General features: G+C 40.6%; 1 protein-coding gene across 1 annotated transcript in view; it reads right to left on the bottom strand.

Moving 5' to 3' along the window:
• Nucleotides 1–16468, bottom strand: part of EPHA10 (EPH receptor A10) — an 861867-nt gene that overhangs the window by 769070 nt on the left and 76329 nt on the right. The window lies entirely within an intron of this gene.

Raw genomic sequence — 16468 nt, 5'->3', positions numbered from 1 at the left:
TAAAAAATTCCCAATAATCGCATATTGATTGGTTTGAGAAAAAATTATTGCATCTACAAACTATGGTATATATACTGAAATTTTTATTTTATTTTTTTACTAGTAATGGCAGCAATTAGTGACTTATAGTGTGACTGCGATATTGTAGTGGACCATCGGACAATAATTGACACTAACTGGCACTTTGTGGGAACCAGTGACACTAACACAGTGATCAGTGCCAAAAATATACACTGACACTGTACTAATGACACTGGCTGGGAAGTAGTTAAACATCTAGGGTGATCAAGGGGTTAGCTGTGTACCTAGCTATGTGTAATGTTTACTGTGTGTGCTGTTTTCACTAGGTAATGTGCTAGATTCTCCAGCACATTGCCACTGACAGAACACAGCTCTGCCTTGTTTACATAGGCAAAGCTGTGTTCTGTCAGTCTCTTAGACGATCGGCGGGTGCCAGGCTCATTCATTGGCCGGCACCCACTGATAGGCTTCTGCTGTGACCAATCAAAGCAGAAGCGGCAAGCCAGTGACCACGAAACGTAGAATCACATCTATGCATGTCATTCTGAACAGCGTGGCCACCCTGAAGCATTATATCTGCTATGGGCGGTCGACAAATGGTTAAACCCTCATCTACTGTTTACCTCACAATTACCTTGGAACTCAATCCTTATACTGAAGAAAACTCCTAATCCCAAACATTAACTACATTTCTAAATCCAAGTATAAAATTCAAGTCCAGCCATTATCCTATCACAAGTAATAATGGCAACCAATATTATGCTATAGCGTGAATAATTATGGTTAGGAACATTTCATAAACTTAACCCAAAAAAAGTTATTGCACATGAACAATGAGAATTTGACTGCTGACATACAATGTGCTAAAAATTATGCTGAAAAACATTTACATTGAAATGTTTACACCAATAAGATAGAAAAAATAAGATAGAATAAATAGAAAAATTAAATCTTCCACAATGTGAGTCCTCTTTAACTGCGATTCCCAGAGAAAAATCTATTAAACCATGTGCTGTGCCCACCATACACCCCCTCCCAGGTGTGCACTCAACAGAACATAGCCTTTATTCTGCCTTGTTACATAGATTCCAAATGTTGAGACCACCAGAACATAGCCTTTATTCTGCCTTGTTACATAGATTCAAAATGTTGAGACCACCAGAACATAGCCTTTATTCTGCCTTGTTACATAGATTCCAAATGTTGAGACCGGGAGGTTCCTCCAATAATCACCCATGATATGAATGGTTGCCAGGATCATAATAAATACTCCTCTCCATAGTTACATAGAAAGAGAATAACATTTGCTCCAATCGTGTATTACCCAAGCTAAACAACTTTAATAAGCCAAATATTGCACTTACAGCAATTTCGTCATATCCTGACTTAATATGACAAAACGCGTCAGTGTGTGACGCAGATCCGTAACCGGAAGTGACGTGACGGCATTCTGTCCAGCAGATCTGGAGGTGGTGAGAGCACCAGTGGTATCTGACTCACTAAAAGGCTATATTTTAAAGGCTTACCTAATTTTTAATTGCTGTAAGTGCAATATTTGGCTTATTAAAGTTGTTTACCTTGGGTAATACACGATTGGAGCACATTTTTTTCTCTTTCTATGTAACTATGGAGAGGAGTATTTATTATGATCCTGGCACCATTCATATCTATGTAACAAGGCAGAATAAAGGCTATGTTCTGGTGGTCTCAACATTTGAAATCTATGTAACAAGGCTGATTAAAATCTATGTTATGGTAAGTGCACAGCACGTGGTTTAATAGATTTTTCACTGGGAATCGCAGTTAAAGAGGACTTACATTGTGGAAGATTGTTTTGGACTTTCTTATTTAATTTTTCTATTTAATTTTCATGGGACTTATTATTTATGGTGTATATAATTTGGGCACTATAATTTGAAGTCACATATATTTTGTTGTATTGTTTTTTGAAGTTTTTTTAATATTTTGTGCACAATATGTTTGCATTGTAGGAACAACAATGAAGACAAGGAATTATGCACTGGGATTGATAATTAGGATTGAATGTGTTATATATACATAATGCACCGCTATTGATCACTAATACTGAGGCTGGTAACATTTGAAGCTCGTTTGACATAGCATTGAAAGTGGCAGCTAATTTGATACAATAATACATTGAGAGCATCATTTGGTGTGATTTAGTGATCATATAACCATATATTCATTGGTCACTTTATACAATAATAAAGACATGTTTTTTGCAGGTAAAAAAAAATGTGCTTTTACTCATTTTTGTTTTAGGATCCTGGAAAGGATTGTACCAGCGATCAGGAGATCTCAGGTGCCACGCAGGTCTCCTAGAGACTGACAATGTACTCTGTCTGCTCATACCTCATATGAGCAAGCAGATTTACACTGACAGGAAGAATCAATATACTACCACAGAACTCTACAGTGCCGTGGTAGTTCACTGAGAACTACAAGCCGACAGCCACAAAGGCTGTCGAGACTTGTAGTTTCCCATTTACAGGTCCATTGGAATGAATAACGCGGCCAGGTTAGGAGGAGCCTTGCATGGCACAGCTAGCAGGGGATCAGAGGGGGTGTGGGGGCCAGTCGTACAGTAACATTGTTACACCCTGAATGTGAGTGTAACATATAACATGTTACAAAAGGTGATCCTATCCTTTAAGAAAAGAATGATTAAAAATGAGCATGGCTTCCTATTTTTAAAGATCCCTATTTTTAGTAGATAAAAACACCCACCATATTAACCAATTTGGTGAAAAAAGATGTAAAAATAATTATTTAACGATCATCTTTGGTTCATACAATTTATGCAAAAGCCTGGTCTTCGCATTCCAAAGTCTGAATGCATCTCTCAAAGAATCAGTGAAGTAACTGGACCATGACTCCAATAATCCAGTTCCCATGCTGTTATTCTTAATTACTTAATTGATTTTATAGGAAGCTTTGCGGTTGCAATGTAAATAATAATTGCAATGTTTTATTAGTCAGATGAAAGAACAGTCTGCAAACATTGCAGTCCCATGCACATATAAATAAGAAATGAAAATAAGGGTTCTTTTTGTAAATGTTATTATTGTGAAAATATATAAATACAGTAAGTCCCCTACTTACGCATGAGTTCCGTTCTGAGAGTTCGTTCATAAGTCCAATTTGTTTGTAAGTCCAACAAAGTAAGGTTTATAATACTGTTCTCACAAATAATGCATAAAAAACAAACACACAAAATACTGTAAAGAAAGGATGTTTAATCTTACAATATCTTGAAAGGTACAGTAGTACAGTGCAACAGCTGACATACAGGGGCTGGCATGGAGTGACAAGACCGTTGCTTTTATGCTTGCTTTCAGACATCCTAGGCTTGAAATCAACACTGTACTACTGTACACAATTGTACTATACAGTTAAATATACAGCAGAACAACCGCTCGTGCAGGGGTAGACTGACAACTCATGGGGCCCCTGGGCAATAGGGGATGATGGGGCCCCTGTGTCCTTGCCCAAACTCAAAAAAGCCTATGAAAAAGGTACCAGGGGCATGTCATGGGGCCCAATACTGACTCCTAGCCCTCAATAGGGGATCATGGGGCCCCTGTGTCCTTGCCCAAACTCAAAAAAGCCTATGAAAAAGGTACCAGGGGCATCTCATGGGGCCCCCTACTGACCCCGGGCCCTCGGGCAGTGCCCGAGTTTCCAAATGGTCAGTCCGCCCCTGCGCTCTTGGCAGAGGGTGCCCGCAGCTGACAATGTCCGGCAGACACATAAGCTACTTTCATGATTTGACATGTGAATGCATGTTTGCATCTTTGAAAATTTGCAACTTGGAGGTTGTTCGTATCTTTGAAAATTCGCAACTCAAATGTTCGTGAGTAGAGGACTTACTGTACATCAATGAAATGAAGTGATTTGTTTTAATGAAGTTACAAATCTTAAAGTAAAACTAAAGGCTCCTATATGCCAGATTAAACAAGTACCCAACATAGTTAACCAAGTTTGATGACCCAAACCTTCAGATTCCTTCTTGGGCAGAGGTTTTCCTGCCAGCAGATTGAACGTGATCATCACCGCAGCAGGTTAATGGAATAGTTCACCCTTTACACACAAACACTAGCTGGCATCATGTGTTTTAACTGAAATGCACACATTTACAGCATCTGCTGTTGCAATTTTGACCTATTAAAAGAAACATCTGCCACACCCATACAGAATGTAAGAGTTTAATAAGGTAGTTTTCTTCATAGAGGCTTTTTAACAGAACTTCATAGAGAAGCTTTTTAATATTTGATTAGTAGAGAAGAGCTCAGGGTTCAGTCTGAATAGTTCAAAACAAACTTTGGCTGTTTGCGTGTTCATGTGAATGCTGAACTTTTTGTTAGTGTGGTGGGAGCCAGTAGGTAGCCAGTAGTAGGTCCAGAAAATGTCATCCAGTGCAAGCAAGGGTGTAGATATTTTTCTTTCATTGGGTTGATGGGCAATGTTCATCATTTTAAAAAAAAATTAAGGACTTGTCAAAAGTGTGGTGTCATTATCTACTGTTTACTATGTACTTCTTATTCAGTTAGATGGGGGACGGTATCTACCCCCATCCACAAACCCCTGAAACCACTATGTTAAGGTTGTGGGGAAGAGGCGCTTTTCATCATCAACAAGGGCAAAAGTTGATTTACCAGAGGGTCCACACTGGCAAGGTGTATCCCCATGTTGTGGACCTTCCTGGTATGGTTCAAGTAGGGGCACATATTCCCCCCTTTTCCTAGTGGGCTGGTATGCTAGGATAAGAGTTTGGTGTGGATTTTTTTGGGGGGGCTCTTGTTTTTTTTACTTGTTTTTGTGTAAGGTTCCCCCTTATAATTTATACAAGATATGAAATTTGGAGGGGACCATATGCCATTTTTTTCCTTTTTGCATGGGATTTCTTTGATATCCAGGGTCTGGTATATATTTTAGCAGGAACCACTTGCAGCATTTTTGTGTCATTATTATTTACAGTATACCACACCCTCACCTAAAAGATGGCCTTTGATTCTTTTTTACATTTGGCTCCTATTGACTTCAATTGGGATCTGTTTTACTTTCATTGAAGAAAAAAACACAAGAACATTTTACAAAAATAAAATTACAAAAGAGACAATAAGCAACAGTAAAATACACAGGATTAAAAGTGAAAAGTACTTCTTAGTAAAGTTTGCCTGTTGCCTGCGCTTTGTTTCCATGCAGAGTTGGATTCACTTACAGGGTAAGTCCAATTTGGTGTATCAGAGTCACTGGCTCTCAGAAAGTGACTCACTATAGTAGAGCTCAGAACTGCAAATGCAGCCATCTTTTCTAGTCCCTGGATAAGATGTTACAGAAATAACACAGATCTTTTTAACCATCTGAACCTTGCAATACAGGCATGTTTGGTGTCTAACTGATTGCCATTTCTCAATATGAAGGTATCTCCATCATAGAAAGAATTATGAAAATTGCATGAAATTTAACTCCGCGTACAGTATCTCTTCATTTAGATTTAGATGGACTTGACTAACAAATTAAAGCCAAAAACAGTTAACACTTTTTAGGCAGTTATAGCAAAAGTTTTATTTTCCTTTTGGGATAAAGGTTATACTGTATATAAATCCATAAAAGCTAAACATTGTAAGCACCTCCTTTATTGTATATAATTTGTTTCAACTCTCTAACTGCCACATATCCTGGACAGTTTGGTCTGTAAAATGAAGTTGAAAAGTAATCAATTTACTGGCAGGATAAACCGGTGAAAATAAAGGGAAATATGCCTAAAAAGATAACTAATGCAACCAACACTTCTAAGATCTAAACTGCAATAATAAATGTTTTTTTGGGGGGAGGGGCGCTGTAGTTTTACTTTAAAGTGATTGTAATTTTTTTTTTTTTTTTAAATAATAAACATGGTATACTTACCTGCTCTCTGCAATGGTTTTGCATAGAGCGGCCCTGCTCCTCCTCTTCTGGGATCTCCTGCAGCACTCCAAGCTTCATCTCTTCAATAAGTGCCCCCATAGCAAATTACTTTTTAGGGGGCACTTGTGTAAGCTCAATCCCGAGCCAGCCTGTCTACATCTATAGATACAGAGAGAGTGCGGCACGGTCCTACCTCCTGCTCCCTCATCACAGGATTTGATTGACAGCAGAAGGAGATAATGACTGATATCAATATGTCACAAGAAGAAGGAGAGAGCACAGCTGGATCGAGATCAGGCTCAGGTAAGTGTGTGTGGGGGGGGGGAATCTTGTGGCACAGAAGGTTTTTTTTTACCTTAATTCATAGAATGCATTATGGTAAAAAATCCTGAGCCTTTGGAACCACTTAAGTTTTAGGACATTGGAGAGTGATTATACAGTACTTACAAAGGTTTCTGAAATTTTCCTTTAATTTACAGATCACAAGCAGTCTGATCTGAGGAATTTTAGCAGTTTTTTTTTATCCAATCATTATGAATGAACTCATTGATTTGGCAATGGTAAGCTTATTTCACATACTAAAGCACAAATATAAAAGAACAGAAAAGGTTTAGATGAAGTGTCTTCTTAGTAGTACGAATGTTGAGTTTTACTAGAGTAATTTGTATGTGGATGCAGTAATGCAGTAAAGCAATGTTCACCTTTATTCTCATTTAGGCCTGCTTTAAATCTACTTAAATTAATCAGATGCTTGAAACTCTTACAAACTCCTTTATTAAATCACTCAAATCTCAAATGACTTGTTAACTAAATTATCCAATTTAATGTAATTTTAAATTACTTTGTTAGTCAAAACAACAATTTAAAAATGTAAGTACTGACTTTTCTATTAAACTGTTAATTATTGACACTTTAAAGAAGACTATAGAATATTCTTTATTGGTATTGTTGGGGCTGTTTTGTCTTGTATTACTAATTTATAAAACCTGTTGGATTAACAGTTTTATTTGTAAGCTGTTACTGATATTAATATTCTCTTTCAAGCAGTTAATTAACATGATTCTATAATATCATTGAATCTATTTACACTGTATGTAAAGCCAAACACTATTTTTATAGTGTTGGATTAAGGGAAGAACGGTTAGAGCTGTTGCTTTTTCTTCAATTTAGGGTTCTATTGGAGAGATTAATCATACCTTCCTGTCCTACTAACAATAATCTGCAAAAGTCACAAACAGAAATAAAAACCTGACAGGGGATCTAGCCTTCCCTTAGTCTGCTAAATACAACTTATTTGGATTAAGTTAAATGTTTATTTTTCATTATGTCTTTTTTAGGTAAAATATGTAGGCAGAATACTACAAACACCAGTAGAAGTGTGAGAAGAGATCAACACTCCTTTAATAGGTCCGCAAGGGATTAAGTGCCAGTCCAGTTCACACGGGGATACATATAAAAAAGGAAATGTGTAGATGACTGCACTTCAATGCAAACTACCTTTACTGATAAATATTCAAAAACCAAGGTGAAGTGGTAGAACATAGACAGCTAACACATTACTAGCACTTATTCATAGACCAGTAGAAGTGAATTACATTGTCACATCCATAACCTTAAAGCGGCGTTCCACTCAAAGGTGGAAGCTCTGCTTATTTGCCTCTCCCCCCTCCACTGCCATGTTTGGCATCATTTGGGGGGAGGGGGGCGGATACCTTTTTTTGACAGGTACCCGCTCCTACTCACGGCTCAGTTTGCAGCGGCGAAGTGAGCTGGAAGTTTGGCCCCCTCCTCCCTCCCGCAGTCTCCTGGGAACTTTCCCAGGTCCCAGAAGACTGCTGGACCAATTAGGAGATGCAGCATGACTCTCACATGCGCAGTGGACACCAGGCTGTGAAGCTGCAACCTGTCATGGCCTGGTGCCCACAGTTAAGATGCCGGCACCGTGGAGGGGAGAAGGGACAGTGCAGGTAAGAACATCGCAGGATCCTGGGACAGGTTAGTGTGTGTTTAATAAAAGTCAACAGCTACAGTTTTTGTAGCGGCTGACCTTTAATAAACACAAAAACCGCTGGAACTCCAGTTTAAGAACAACTGGGTTTTGCATAGAAAGGAATTCAGTACAGAACTTAGATGTTTACATATAAAGAAATTTACATAATAAGAATTTTTCCTGTGAATAATTTGTTTCAAATTGTTAAAGTGTACAATAACAGATTGTAAAAACATAGGGTAACAATAACTGTAACAAACTTATCCCAAAGGGAATGGTAAGGTTATTGAGATAGGTAATTGGTACAGTAAAGTCAGGGGTTAGCATGCAATAAGGATATGTGAGCCATTTGCCCTAAACATGTTGGAACCTGGTATACCATTTCTTTTTTTCGGCGAACATTCATTCACATGAGCATTGTAGATTCATATACTTAATGACATCTGCAAATCCTCTAACATCTGCAAGTCCTAAACTCCCGCTAACACTTTTTAAGCAGTAACATCAACATTTTGTTTTTCTTTTGGGATTAAAGTTTTATATGAATAAACATGGACTATTGTAAGTCTTCTACCAGTGTTAAAGTAACACTAAACCTATGGAGTTAACTGTTTAAAAAACAGGTGCATTCAAGGCATGCCATGAATGATAACCGGCATAGTTGCTTGTGCTCTCAACCCAACTGTCAAGCCATCAAATGTCTGGTGTCATGACAAAACATACATGTAGTACCATGACAACTCCAGATCAAACAGAGGCTATGATGTCAGCTTCCTTGGATGTAAAGAATAGGAGTGTTTAGTTCTGCTTTAAATTGTTTGTCTCAACCGTCTAACTGCCTTGTTTGCTGGATAGTCTGATCTGTTAAATAAAGTTAAAAAAATAATAGACTTACTGGACAGATAAATAGGTGAAAATAAAGGAAGAAAACCTAAAGAAAGAAAACTAATGTGGTCACCACAACTTAGAAATGGTATGCTGCAATATATTAGATTTTTTTGTTTTGGGATTTGATACCACTGTAAGGATGCTTTTTAAAAAAAAGTTTCAATGAGAGAGAGAAAGCTTGAAGGAAAACTGCTTCTTTTGTGCTCTTTTAAGAAACTCATAATGCTGTCAGATATAAAACATTTAAACATAAACATAGCTAAATTATAGTTGAATATATATATATATATATATATATATATATATACACTATATTGCCAAAAGTATTGCGACACATGCCTTTACATGCACATGAACTTTAATGGCATCCCAGTCTTAGTCTGAAGTGTTCAATATTGAGTTGGCCCACCCTTTGCAGCTATAACAGCTTCATCTCTTCTAGGAAGGCTGTCCACAAGGTTTAGGAGTGTGTCTATGGGAATGTTTGACCATTCTTTCTGAAGCGCATTTGTGAGGTCAGGCACTGATGTCGTGCGAGAAGGTCTGACTCGCAGTCTCCGCTCTAAGTCATCCCGAAGGTCTTCTATCAGGTTGAGGTCAGGACTCTGTGCAGGCCAGTCAAGTTTCTCCACCCCAATTTCGATCATCCATGTGTTTTTGGACCTTGCTTTGTGCACTGGTGGCAGTCATGTTGGAAAAGGTAGGAGCCATCCCCAAACTGTTCCCACAAAGTTGGGAGCATGAAATTTTCCAAAATGTCTTGGTATGCTTACACCTTAAAAGTTCCCTTCAGTGGAACTAAGGGGCCAAGCCCAACCCCTGAAGAACAACCCCACACAATAATTCCCACCTCCATCAAACTTTATTGCATTCACTGCATTCTTTTTTATTTAAGGCCATAGCATAGTGTTGTGAAGTTTACATTCTTCAAGATAAATCAGCATATGGTCCTCATAAGAGATCCATATTTAAATGTATATGACTTCAATGTATAGATGAAAAGACATACCTAAACTATTAATATTTTATTGTAAATAAATTTGATTGATGTGTTCATGTAATGTAATCTGTTGTGCAGGTTGAGGTGTGAAACTCTACTTTGATAACAGATGGTAAGAAATATATCAAATGAAATAACTTGCAAAACAAATCACGTTTCTGTTTTAAAAATAGCTGTTAAGTTTCCTCCCTTTTAAATCAACATTTACCTTAAAGTTTAATTTTCCCTATTTGGCTGTATGTATGGCAGATCAATACGTTTTTTAGGCTACTTTCACAGTGATCCGTAGCAAAAATGCAGCAACCGCCAGTAGCGCCAAATGATATGGATGGACCTTCTATGCACCTTCTCTAGCCTTTCATGGCAGGAGTGTTAGATTATATCTACGAATGCATCAATTGAGCATACCCTGTATGGATTAACCCCTTGACGAAGACGTAAGACAAATATACCGCCTCACAGAACTGGGCTTTTTTTCCGTGGGGCCGCATATTTGCGTATCTTTCTTTTTGCTGGGAACTGAAGTGTAACTATTTTAGTAAATATAAACTGCTAAATACTTTTTCTCATCAGCAATATATAGCAGTCTTGTGACTTCAGCATAGCACTGGTTACAGCTTGTAAGAGGACATTTCTTTCTGCTCTCGGAGGATGCAGAACCCCTAACATCTGTCTGGACAGTGCTGATCGGCCCTGTGCTGATCACATGCACTCTCCCAAGAAAAAAAACCCCTCTATAGCAATACACACCAAACTGAGCATGTGAAGAATGGCTACGGTTCAGTCTGTCTTATCAGGTGGACATCTGAACAGGAGGAGAAGCACAGAAGACAGGATCAAATGGCCTTTTTACACAATGTGGAGTATTCACCACTTAGGTTCCACAGTGAGTATAACAAGCATGCTTTACTGCATATACAGACTGATTTTACTGTTGTGGGTTTAGTAACGTGTGAAAGTTCAGCACTGGCTAGCCGATCACATCATGTAAACTCTAATTATTTTTACAGCAGTGATGGGTGTCCCAAATAAGTATTGTCTCCCAACCTAAAAGAGAAACATACAACTTACAGTAAGTAGGAATAGAACATGTTTACAACCAGAGGCAACATGTTTTATAAGTTGCACATAACAATATAATTGTTTAGTGTTATTATTAAATGTTTAAAATATATCCAAACCCCGACACTTAAACCAAATATACTGTTGTACATATACCTGCAATATCAAAAAGTTTAATTCAGTTTTTAATTAAATCTCATCAGCAATCATCTCATCATACACTTAGTTTCCTAGGATGACAACAGCTACTATAGTTCACCTGCAGTGTTGTCACCCATTACGCACTACTACAAACAGCTGCTCCATTTTGCGATAGTCCATGTATTAAGACTGTACTGTTCAGTTGCTTGAATATTAACATATCCACAGGAAGTTGTTACAATGAGTCTAGTTTTTAACAAAAAATAAAAAAGAAATTCTACTTCATTTATAGTGCATTACAATACTAAGTATTCTTTTGTGGGAATTTAATTCTATATTAATCACAGTGGGTTATGAAATTCTCTTTTTCTTTCAACTGTATATACCCTTGTAAAAAAACAAGCCTACTAGAGCTAAATATTCTTGAATAACTCAACATGACAAAAACTGTACCAGTGTAATAGAACAAAACAATGCAAAAAGAGAGAACAAGATAAAGAGGTACAAAGTTGAAAGGTAAAACTTTTTTTATTTTGCATACAGTAGAGAAGGGTCAGGTGTTTAATGCATTGTGTATCTAAACCAAGGAGATTCTTCACAATGAGGAGATGTCATGAGGATAAAAAAATCCATTTTAAGTTGCCACCAGAACTGAAATAAACTAGAAATCTTTTAATGTTCCTGTGACAATTGTATAAAAGGGAACTTATCTTTGGAGATATTTCTTCCCACTCCCTGTTGTGTTTAATGTACAGGAAGTGAAGGAAAACCTCTAAAATGGGACACAGTTGACAAAAAGCCCTACTCTATGCAAAATAAAAAAAAGGGTTCGAATTTGGATGTAGCTTAACCATTTGCCTACAGGGCACTTATACTGCCTTCATGCACAGGCCAGTTTTCAGCTTTCAGCGCTGTCGCACTTTGAATGACAATTGTGCGGTCATGCAATACTGTACCCATATGAAATTGTTATCATTTTTTTGAGACAGATAAAGATTTCCTTTGGTGCTATTTAATAACCTCTGGGTTTTTTATTTTTTGCTAAACAAAACAAAAACAACTGAAGATTTTGAATGAAATGTTTTTTCTTAGTTTTTGTTATACAATTTTGTAAAGAAGTGATTTTTCTCCTTCACTGATGAGCGCTAATGAGGCTGCAGTGATGGGCACTGATAGGCTGCAGTGATGGGCACTGATAGGTAGCACTGTTGGGCACTGATGAGGAGGCACTGGTAGGTGGCACTGATGGGCATTGACAGGCATCACTGATGGGCACTGAAAGGCAGCACTCATATATGGCACTGATAGGCGGCACTGACTGGCACTGATAGGAGGCACTGACTGGCACTGTTAGGTGGCACTGACTGGCTCTGTTAGGTGGCACTGATAGGCAGCACTGACGGACATTCATAGGCAGTACTGATGCACACTGATAGGTGGCACTGACTGGCACTGATAGGTGGCACTGATTGGCAGCACTGATAGGTGGCACAGACTGTCATTGATATGTGGCACTGACTGGCACTGATAGGTGACACTGAAAGGCAGCTCAGATGGGCACTGATATGTGGCATTCATGTGCACTGGTAGGCCCTGATATGTGGCATTGATGAGGCACTGATGGGCACTGGCAGGTGGCATTGATGAGCACTGATAGCTGGCATTGATGTGCACTGACAGGTGGCACTGCTAGGGCTACACTGATCATCAGGGCACATGTCCCCTCTGTGGAATGCCGATTACCGGCTCTCCTCTCGAGCTGTCAGCTTGACAGCTTTTGAGGAGAGAAATGCCGATAACCGGCATTTCCCTATTTACATCTGATCAGCAGTGATTGGACACAGCTGATCACATGATTGAGCCGACATCTTCGGCTCTTTCCATTGATCGTGATCCGCTGTGTCCGAGGGAGACAGCGCACCACCGATCGCTGCGCTGTGAGCTCCCGGAGCCGCGCATGCGTGGTTAAAGTGGGAGGACGTCATATGATGTCCTCCCAGAACAAGAGAACCGCCCTGTGCCCGTCATTACCTTATATGGTGGGCGGGAGGTGGTTAAAGGATAAGTTCACCTTTTGAACAAAAATAATAAATGCACATTTTTGTGCAAATTAAAAAATGTGCATTTATTATTTTTGTCCAAAGGAGCCTGGAAAGCATTGCACCAGTGATCAGTAGATCGCTGATGCTATGTAGGTCTCCTGCAGACCTGTCAGAATATCTGCTTGCCGAGGGGCGTGTCCAAGATGGCGACCGGAGCGGCCGCATTATCCGGAGCTCCGGCGCCGAATTCCGGAATCCGCTGCCATCCGTGCAGCAGCGGATCACGGCGGAGCAGCGGAGGGCCCTGGTATTATCCCGGATACCTGGGAGGTAGACTCCGGGTGACATTTCCGCCCTTCGTGGCGGCGGACATCCGCGGCCTGGTGTGGCCGCGTGGGCCGGAGCTCCGGCACCTTCTATCCGCACCCGCTGCCATCCGGGCTGTGGGGGATCACCCGAGGACGTCTGCAGCGTCCTCTGCATCACAGAGGCTGAGAGAGGGACGTCGCTGAGTGTTGCTGCTCCCCACGGCGGCGGCGACGTTTGCGGCCTACACCATCTGCCAGAGGCCTCCTTTCACCTGGTCACAGTGAGTGGGGGGTACAGGTAGCATCCTGTCATTAAGATCTCCCCACAGTGATTTGGGGAGTGGGCCTCATATTAATAGCCCCAGAGCCCATCTTCTTCTGTGACCGTGGCCCTTACTGGGCTCAGGGGCCTACTGGGGCCTTGATACTGCCCCGGAGGGAATCTCCCTGCAGGGCCTTGTACTCAGAATTGGAGGTCCTCTGCTTCCTGCTTCCCACCCGTCCCTCTCGTGTCCTGAGTTGGGATCTGATGCCATCATCCTGCTCCGGAGTGAACTTTTTGCTGGTTGCTGCGACTTATGTTCTACCTACCCTTTCGAGGCTTGTTGAATATTTTTACAATATAATGTTCTCGCAGATGGGTTTGACAGCATTCATGTAACTACAACCCTGAACCTATTTTGGGCGCTATAGGTCCCCTGGGGTTATAATATCCACTCACTTTCCAATTTTCAGCTGATCACCCCCGGGAGACTCCTTGTATGCCGTCCACCAAGAAAAAAAAGGGACAAGCTCAGTAGTCCCTCACGACATACCTACTTAAGGCTCACGAGATTTGCGGCATGTCTCCAGTTAATACAGAGCAAGCATCCCTGTCCGATCCCACACGTGATACCACCACTCCCTTATCGGCCTTGGTCAGCAAAAATACACAGCAACTCACAAAATGGGACTTGGAGTCCTGCTTGGAATCTATGTACGCAAAACTAGCTGCCAAATTTCAATCAGAATTGCATAAAAGCACTAATGTTCTCTCTCAGGAAATAGCCACGCTGGGCTCTAGGGCAGACCGCTTGGAAACCAAACACGATGAACTTAGCCTGGCCTATGGTGAACTTTCCAGAGAGCATGATCATTTACAAACAGCCTTTTCACAACTGCAGGCGCAGGTCGAGGATCTTGATAATCGCAATCGCAGGAATAATCTGCGAATCAGGGGAATCCCGGAGTCTATGTCGGATCTTTCATTAATTATAACCAAGTTATTCAAGTCACTCCTTCCGGATCGTGACCCTGGGTCTTTTGCCTGTGACCGCATTCACAGAGCCCTACGCCCTAAATCTCCTGCTGACAAGCCGCCTAGGGATATTGTCTTGTGCATGAAGGATTTTCTGACCAAGGAAGAAATACTCAGAGCTGCTCGCAATACTCCAACGATCTCCTTTGAAGGCTCGGTTTTACAAATCTATCCTGACGTTTCCCCGGCCACGTTGGAGAAACATAGAAAAATGAAAGAAGTTACAACTGCCCTGTTCTCAGCTCGTATCCGTTACAAGTGGGGCTTCCCTTTTAAGCTGATAGTGCCACATAATGGGAGCACATATATAGCTACATCCCTTCCCGAAGGTAGAGCAATCTTGGCCAAATTAGGCTTGGCGGATGCCCCATCGCCTCAACGTCCACCCTCCACCCCTCGTATCTCTCCCATTTGGCATTCCCCTTCCCCACGGAGGGATAGAAGGAGAGTCAGACAAGAACCGGGTTGACAGGTCCATTCTCACTTGCCTAATACCCATTGTCTTGATAGTCTTTGGTCCTATCTATTGTTTTTTATGACTTTACTAAGATTTGGGACACAGGGATTTTGCTCTCTATTTCTTACATTGTCAGGTTGTGTATTTCTGTGGTTGCTGCTGTGATATTTTTGCAATACTGAGTATTATGTATGCCTTGCATTGATAACTGGACGAGTTAAGGTATAACAAGGGTCATTGGACCCTCCTAATTGCGCCCATTAATTCATGGTTGTACTACTCTTTGACACGTTACCCCACCCTGCCTCCTGACATGGCCGGAGGTGTCGCCGCCCGATTGCGGGGTGGCAGCTCTGTTTTCCATATTCTAAGGAGACAGGGTTTGGGCCCATGTGGCCCCTTAATGTTTGAACTTTTTGTTTTATCAGGTATGACAACTTTTCTGCCTGATCCACGTTCTTCAGTTACCCTTTCAAATATAGAAGATATTAAAGCTTCTTCTCCATTGTTTTTCGTTTTCTCTTTTCTCAAAACTTTAGTGCATGAGGATGGTATTGTGTCGGTCCGTGGACGTCACGGCCCTTATGTTGGGGTCTGGCGGTCCCCTAGGCTGGTTCTGCCACCTGTACGTCTGTCTGATGCAGACCTGCTGGTCTCTATGTCTAGTCAAATAATTTTAGGGGATATCCTTGTAATGTGTACTTTTATGATGATAGTGGCAAGCTCTGTTTATTATGGTAATTCAATGTATTTCGCATAATGTCCAGGGTTTCAATTCGCCAAATAAGCGCAAAACAGCCTTTCTTCAATATAAAAGATTAGGAGCAAAAATCATCTTATTACAGGAAACACATTTTGCAGCCGCAAAACACCCGACATATTTTCATAAATCCTATAGGCAGGGGTATTATACCCTACATTCCTCCAAGAGTAGGGGAGTGGCCATCTTTCTACATAACTCATTTCCCTTTGAGGTTCAACATGTGTATCGTGATCCAGACAGTAGGTTTATCATTCTTAAAGGCACCCTTTCAGGTCGAGAACTTACAATTGCTAATGTCTATGCACCAAATTCAGCACAAGCTACCTTTTTTTCTAAATTTTTTGGTGCTCTGGATAAGTTTTTGTCCCCCCATCTATTGGTGGGTGGCGATTTTAATCTGGTGGCAAATCCTCTTTTGGACCGTAGCTCCTCCTCGCATACTTCCCAAGCTTTCCCAAAATCCCTTACTAAGAAACTAGATGCCCTCCAGTTGGTGGATGCCTGGAGAGCGCACAACACGGGAGCCAGGGATTACACATTTTATTCCCACCCACATGACTCTTATGCT

The sequence above is a fragment of the Staurois parvus genome, unplaced genomic scaffold, assembly GCF_062004578.1.
Source record: "Staurois parvus isolate SC_StPar_1 unplaced genomic scaffold, SC_StPar_1.0 ptg000454l, whole genome shotgun sequence".
Taxonomy (NCBI): Eukaryota; Metazoa; Chordata; class Amphibia; order Anura; family Ranidae; genus Staurois; species Staurois parvus.
Note: the sequence above shows the minus strand (reverse complement) of the source record. Positions and strands in the feature narration are given on the sequence as shown.